Source organism: Magnolia sinica, chromosome 5 (assembly GCF_029962835.1).
Source record: "Magnolia sinica isolate HGM2019 chromosome 5, MsV1, whole genome shotgun sequence".
NCBI classification, from domain to species: domain Eukaryota; kingdom Viridiplantae; phylum Streptophyta; class Magnoliopsida; order Magnoliales; family Magnoliaceae; genus Magnolia; species Magnolia sinica.
The window spans coordinates 26,211,886-26,217,811 of NC_080577.1; the positions used below are offsets into that span (position 1 = coordinate 26,211,886).

General features: G+C 40.0%; 1 non-coding gene across 1 annotated transcript; it reads right to left on the reverse strand.

The window, feature by feature from the left end:
• Positions 1-4,599: 4,599 nt before the first annotated feature.
• On the reverse strand, positions 4,600-4,706 carry LOC131247636 (small nucleolar RNA R71). The gene has a single exon (XR_009171912.1). It is a non-coding gene; the product is annotated as a small nucleolar RNA R71 (small nucleolar RNA).
• Positions 4,707-5,926: the final 1,220 nt, after the last annotated feature.

Consider the following 5,926-nt stretch of genomic DNA (forward strand, 5'->3'; position numbering starts at 1 on the left):
ATTACGGCCTGTAGGAGACTCAAAGAGGGTCGGCCGAGTATAACGTTGTACACGGACGATTAGTCGACTATCAGGAAATCAACCATTACTGTCACTTGTGCGGCGGATTCCCAGCTGTGAGCGGCAGTGAAATGATCCCCTCCGGGAGTATCTGTCCCCCCGAGAATCTGACCAACAGGGTACGAACCAATCGTAACGCCAATCGTTTAACACCCATCCTGTCGAACACCTGAGTGAACAACACATCAGCCGATGATCCTGTGTCGGCGAGTATGCAGAACACCCTTCGGTTTGCAATGGTCAGAGTAACAACCAATGCATCATCATGTGGATGATGGATCCCTCGGGCATCTTCATCAGTGAACGAGATACAGTACTTTTTCTTCTTCTTTTCTTTTGAAGGCCGAGCTATGATCAGAATGTCGGACTCAGGTCAGATGAGGCTTCTGGCGTGATTTTTCCGAGCATTATTTGAGTCACCTCCGCACAGGGGTCCTCCGACTATCGTCCGGATTTCTTCCGTAGATCGGTCGTCGTTCGGTTGTTCTTCCGTTGCTCCCATTCTCTCGACATGTTCTTTGAACCGGCCTTCTCGGATAAGCCTTTCGATCTCCTCCTTCAAGTGATAGCAATCACTTGTACTATGGCCATGATCGCGATGGTAGTGACAGTACTTGTCCTTATTTCGTTGGTTTGAATTACTTCGAACCTTATTCGGCCAACTTACGAATCCTTTACTTTTGATTTTCATCAACACTTGTTCTTAAGGTTTGTTAAGCGGGGTGTATGTAGAAAACATTCAGTCGGGTCGCTTGCCTGACATGCGTTCGTCACGCGCTCGGTCGTCCTTATGCTTTTTTCCCCCAACCGAGTCAACTTCTTTTTTAGTTGACTCTTTACCCGCGGTTTCTGCCTTCTGGATGGCCTTTGTTGAGGGTCAAATATTGCATATTAGACCCCATTTATTACCTAGATTTATGAGCATGATACTGTTTAAAGCCCTGCTTTAATCATGTTTGTAATGCAAGGTGTATTTAGGAGTCTGGACTATAAAAGGGTGCTAAAAGTATGAAATTAACGCTCTGATGACACCAATGCAAGGGATGGACTTTAGGGGACCAAGATCGAGGATTTACACACTAGAGATCAGAGAAATTCCAACCATTGACCTAAACAGGCCTAAAAGACGTCTAGAATGCAAGATTACAGGGTTTTCACCATCTGATTGGCTCAAAACTGTATACAGGTCCTGAGAACTCTAAGTTAACCGTACACGTCGAATTTCAGCCAGTGGATCCCTCTGAAAGTGGCCCAACGGACAAATCAGCCCTTAAACTGAGGATTTCAGGCCCACCTGATATCTGGATATGTTTCAATCTTGGTATCAACCCCTTAAATGGGGAGACAAAACGAATGGATGGATTTGATGGCTTGTAAACATCACATTGAACCCCACCTGGGTTGTGCGTGCATAGTGCACCACTGCACTCGCCGTGCACCGGTCCCAGATTCTTGGTCCAAGTCGGTTTGACCGACTATCCAGTCAAAAATGGAAATCTCTGTTTTTAGCGTTCGCACAGAGGCCGTGAACAGACGGTTGTGGGCCACCATGATGATCTGAAGGTACGATCTGGACCATCCATTAGAACCCCAAGGTCTATTTTAACAAAGCTTAGAGGATAAAATTTTAGGAGACAGCGGTTATCCGGTTTTTAGCCGTCAAACGCAGGATGGACAGCTGAATAGAAAATCCGTGGGCCACACCAAAAACTATCCAAAACCAACCATTCCCAACCGAAAATCCAGTGGATGGAATGGATTTCTCAAAACAAAATTGAAGTGGGCCCCACCGACTTCAACAGCGAACCTATCCTTGGGCAGGCCCTGTTTTCCGCGTCCGGGAAAACTGGAAATTGCGTGCAGTTGCGGGCCACCGTCCGTGATCGGATCGATGATCCATACCATTCAACCTCTTGAAAGGGTGGTCCTAACTCTATCCATGATGTCAGTTTCGAAATAATTGGACAGTCAGTCAAGCAAATCGAGTTCAAAAGCAGGGTGTTTTCACTCCTTTCTGCGCACGCCGCGTCTCTGCTGCGGAATCTTCTCACCGACTGTTGTTGCGCAAAGACCTGATGAATTCAGTTTCTCCACCGCCCCTGACACCTATAAAATAGAGAGAGAACGTGAGAGGAGGGGATCGAATCTCGGTTTGGGACGTGGATGCACAAGAGAGAGAAAGAGAGAAAGTTCAGATTTATTTTCTTCTTTTACTGTTTTATGATGTTTATGAGATCCAGCCTAATTATGTTGGGTTAAACCCCTTAGCTAGGGCTAAGAGGTGAAGCTTGTGGTGTGATGGGAACGATTCTATGGTTTTGATTCATGTTATGGCTTTGATTCATGTTAGACTAAATTGAAGTTGATTTAGTTTGATTAATAGGAATGCTTCTAGTTTTTAATGGTTTGTTGTGACTGAAATTACAATAGATCTGCGATAGCTTTGAGCATGTTCTTAGCATTATAGGGTTTATGAATTTGGGAACCCTGTTGTTCACCATCGTCTCCTAGGCATGGTTGGATGACGGAACTCTTCCTGACATTCATACACCACTCAGATTGAGTGTGAATTGGTTTGATTCTGTTGTTTGCTTTGTCTCATAGGCATGGTTTTGTGATGGAATCCATTCTAAGTTACACCCGTCTGATCTCTTGAAAACTAGATTAAATAAAGTTAAGAATTGATTTTCAGGTTATATCTTCCAACTGGATGAAGATGGGACTCGAAGTCCATTGAGTTCATGAATCGACCGTAGATCTCCCTGATCTCTACAAGTGGATCCTCTGAATCCCTAGGTTCTTACCTCTGAATTCTTTAAGTTTTAGATTAATATTTCATCATTATTCCCTCAAATTCATTCAAATTAGATTTCATCTTAGTCTAATTCTAGTTCTATTTAGTTTTAGATTACGTACAGGTTTCAGTCCCTTGGGATTCGACCTCGGTCTCACCGAGTTTATCACTACATCACAACCCTATACTTGGGGAGTGAACAAGTTTTTGGCGCCGTTGCCGGGGATTGACGGTTTCATTTTCTGAAATCAACTAGTTTTAGGATTAGTTTAAGATTAGAATTTTTCTAAACTTTAGGTTTAGGTTTTTTTTTATTTATATAAACTAACCTGTTTTCCTGTTTTGTAGGATCCTGACATAAACTTCTAAATTGGTAATCCCTTTCTAATTCCTCTACTTTTTCTATTTTTAGAATTATGGTTTGAGTTTTAGAAATTTTCTAATTCTAGTATTTTTCTATTTTTAGGAAATAGTTTATTTTTAGAAACTTTCCTCTTTTATTTTTAGAAACTAGGTTAGCTATTTCCCTTTTTAGAAATTCTTTCTAATTTTAGAAACTAACTCATCTTTCCTTTATTTTATTTCTAGAAACTTTCTAATTTTAGGTTTGGATTTTCTATTTTAGAAACTTTCTAATTCTGTGTCTTCTTTTTAGAAACTAACTTAGCTTCTAAGTTTAGGGAACTTTCCTTTTTAGAAACTAACTGTCTATTTTTATTTTTAGTAACTTGCTAATTCTAACTCTTTTAGAATCTAACTTTGTTTCTTAATTTATTTTTAGAAATTTTCTACTTGTAGAATTTTTGTTTAGAAACTAACTTTCCTATTTTGTAGGCTTTTAAGATAGAAATTTCTAATTCGGTAAGCTTTTTCTCTACTTTCAATTTTTCAGATCTCTTTTAGTAACTTACTTTCTAGTTTAGGACTTTCCTAATTTATTTTAGAAATTTCCACTTTCTTTTTGGAATTTCTTCTTTTAGAAACTAGTCTACTTCTATCTTTCTTTTTAAAAAATTTCTAATTCTAGACCTCCTCTTTAGAAACTGACTTATTTTGTTTTCTTTTGCAAGTTTTTAACTTAGGGACTCCAATTTGGTAACTTCTTTCCAACCCTCTCTTTCTTTTTAGATTTTTTTTTCCTTTCTTAGGATTAGGTTTCAAATTTGATTGAGGGCTGCGAGTGTTTCATGCCCAAGTGGGCCTATGACAATACTCGACGTCTCTTGACTGAAGGAGGATTGGTTGAGGGGTTAACTATCCATCGCAGGACTAGACATCACTCGAAATCCCCTGACTTAATTGAAGTGATGGCTGAAAACCAACCTCTTCTACCCCAACCTAGGGTGGAGGACATTCAGGATGAGAATAAGGTGTATCAAGCACTCCCGTCTCATACTTTACGGGATTATTTACAACTAGCAGGGCTAAGTATGCCCTCATGCATGATTTTTTCTAAAAATACAGGACATATGGACATCAAGCCAGGGGTTATCCAACTCCTTCCTAAGTTCCATGGGCTTGAATCTGAAGAACCATATCTACATTTGAAAGAATTTGATGAGATCATAGCCACTTTATATTTTCAAAATGTGTCTGAGGACACAGTTAGGCTGAAACTCTTTCCTTTTTCCTTGAAGGAGAAGGCTAAGACGTGGTTACATTCATTGCGTCCTAGATCCATTGGCATATGGAATGATATGCAAAGGGAATTTATAAAGAAATTTTTTCCACATCATAAAACGATTACCCTTAGAAAAGCAATCATGAACTTCACCCAAAAGGAGGATGAAACATTTTACCAATGTTGGGAAAGGTTCAAGGATTTGGTCAGTTCATGCCCACAACACGACTTTAAAACATGGCGCATTACAAATTTTTTCTATGATGGATTGACATCTTCCATGCGCCAAATGGTCGAGACAATGTGTAATGGAGAATTCATTAATAAAAATGTCGACGAGGTATGGGATTACCTCGATAGTCTTGCTGAAAAAACACAATCATGGAATTATTACCCAAATCGAACACCACGACTAGGTCGACTCAATCTAAGGAGAAAGGTGGATTGTATCTCTTAAAAGAAGAGGATGATCTCAAGTATAAAGTGAATACGCTCATAAGAAAAGTTGAGGCCATGGAAGGAAAGAAGGATAAGGCTAAGGAAAGTGTTTGCGGCATCTGTGATTGCAACATTCATACAACTGAAAATTATCCTACGATACCCGCCTTTCGAGAAGTGTTGAATGAACAATCTAATGCCGTAAATAATTATCAAAGACCTTTCAATGGACCGACCTCTAATACGTACAATCCTGGTTGGAAAAATCATCCAAACTTTAGTTAGACAAATGGAGAAACTGCTACCCCTCAAAGTTTCTTCAATCAAAATCTAATTCAGGGGAAACCTCAAGAAGAACCGGTTCAAAATTTCATGCAAGAGCTGACCTAGGCAATGCGAGATTTTATGCAAAAAATGGATTCACGTATGACGGTTATAGAAAAGGAGATGCTTCCTATACAACCGCTCCCCAATCCTAAACCGCAATACGAGATAAGTAATCCCAGCTCTTCAAATCAAATGGAGTGCACTAAATCCATCACCACTCTTAGGAGTGAGAAGATCATTGATAAAATCCTTCCGGTTAGGCCTGAAAAGCCTCAAGAACAAGAAGAGGAAAATAATGATGGATCTAGTGAGACCCCATAAAAATTAGAACCGGAACTTCTAGAAAAGCCAGTTGCTCCATTTCCCCAATGGTTGGTCGCACCAAAATCTCTCTCTCTAACTCTCAGGATATCCTAGAGGTGTTGAAACAAGTGAAAGTCAACATTCCTCTACTTGATGTAGTAAAAGAGATACCTTTATATGCCAAATTTCTGAAAGACTTATGCATGACCAAACAACGGCAAAGTATTCAAAAGAAGATCTTCTTGACCGAGAAAGTAAGTGCCATCCTAAAGCAAGACGTGTCACAGAAATTCAAAGATCCCGGTAGCCCAACCATATCATGTGTAATCGAGGACCATCGAATTAATCACGCACTTCTTGACTTAGGAGCGAGCGTCAATCTG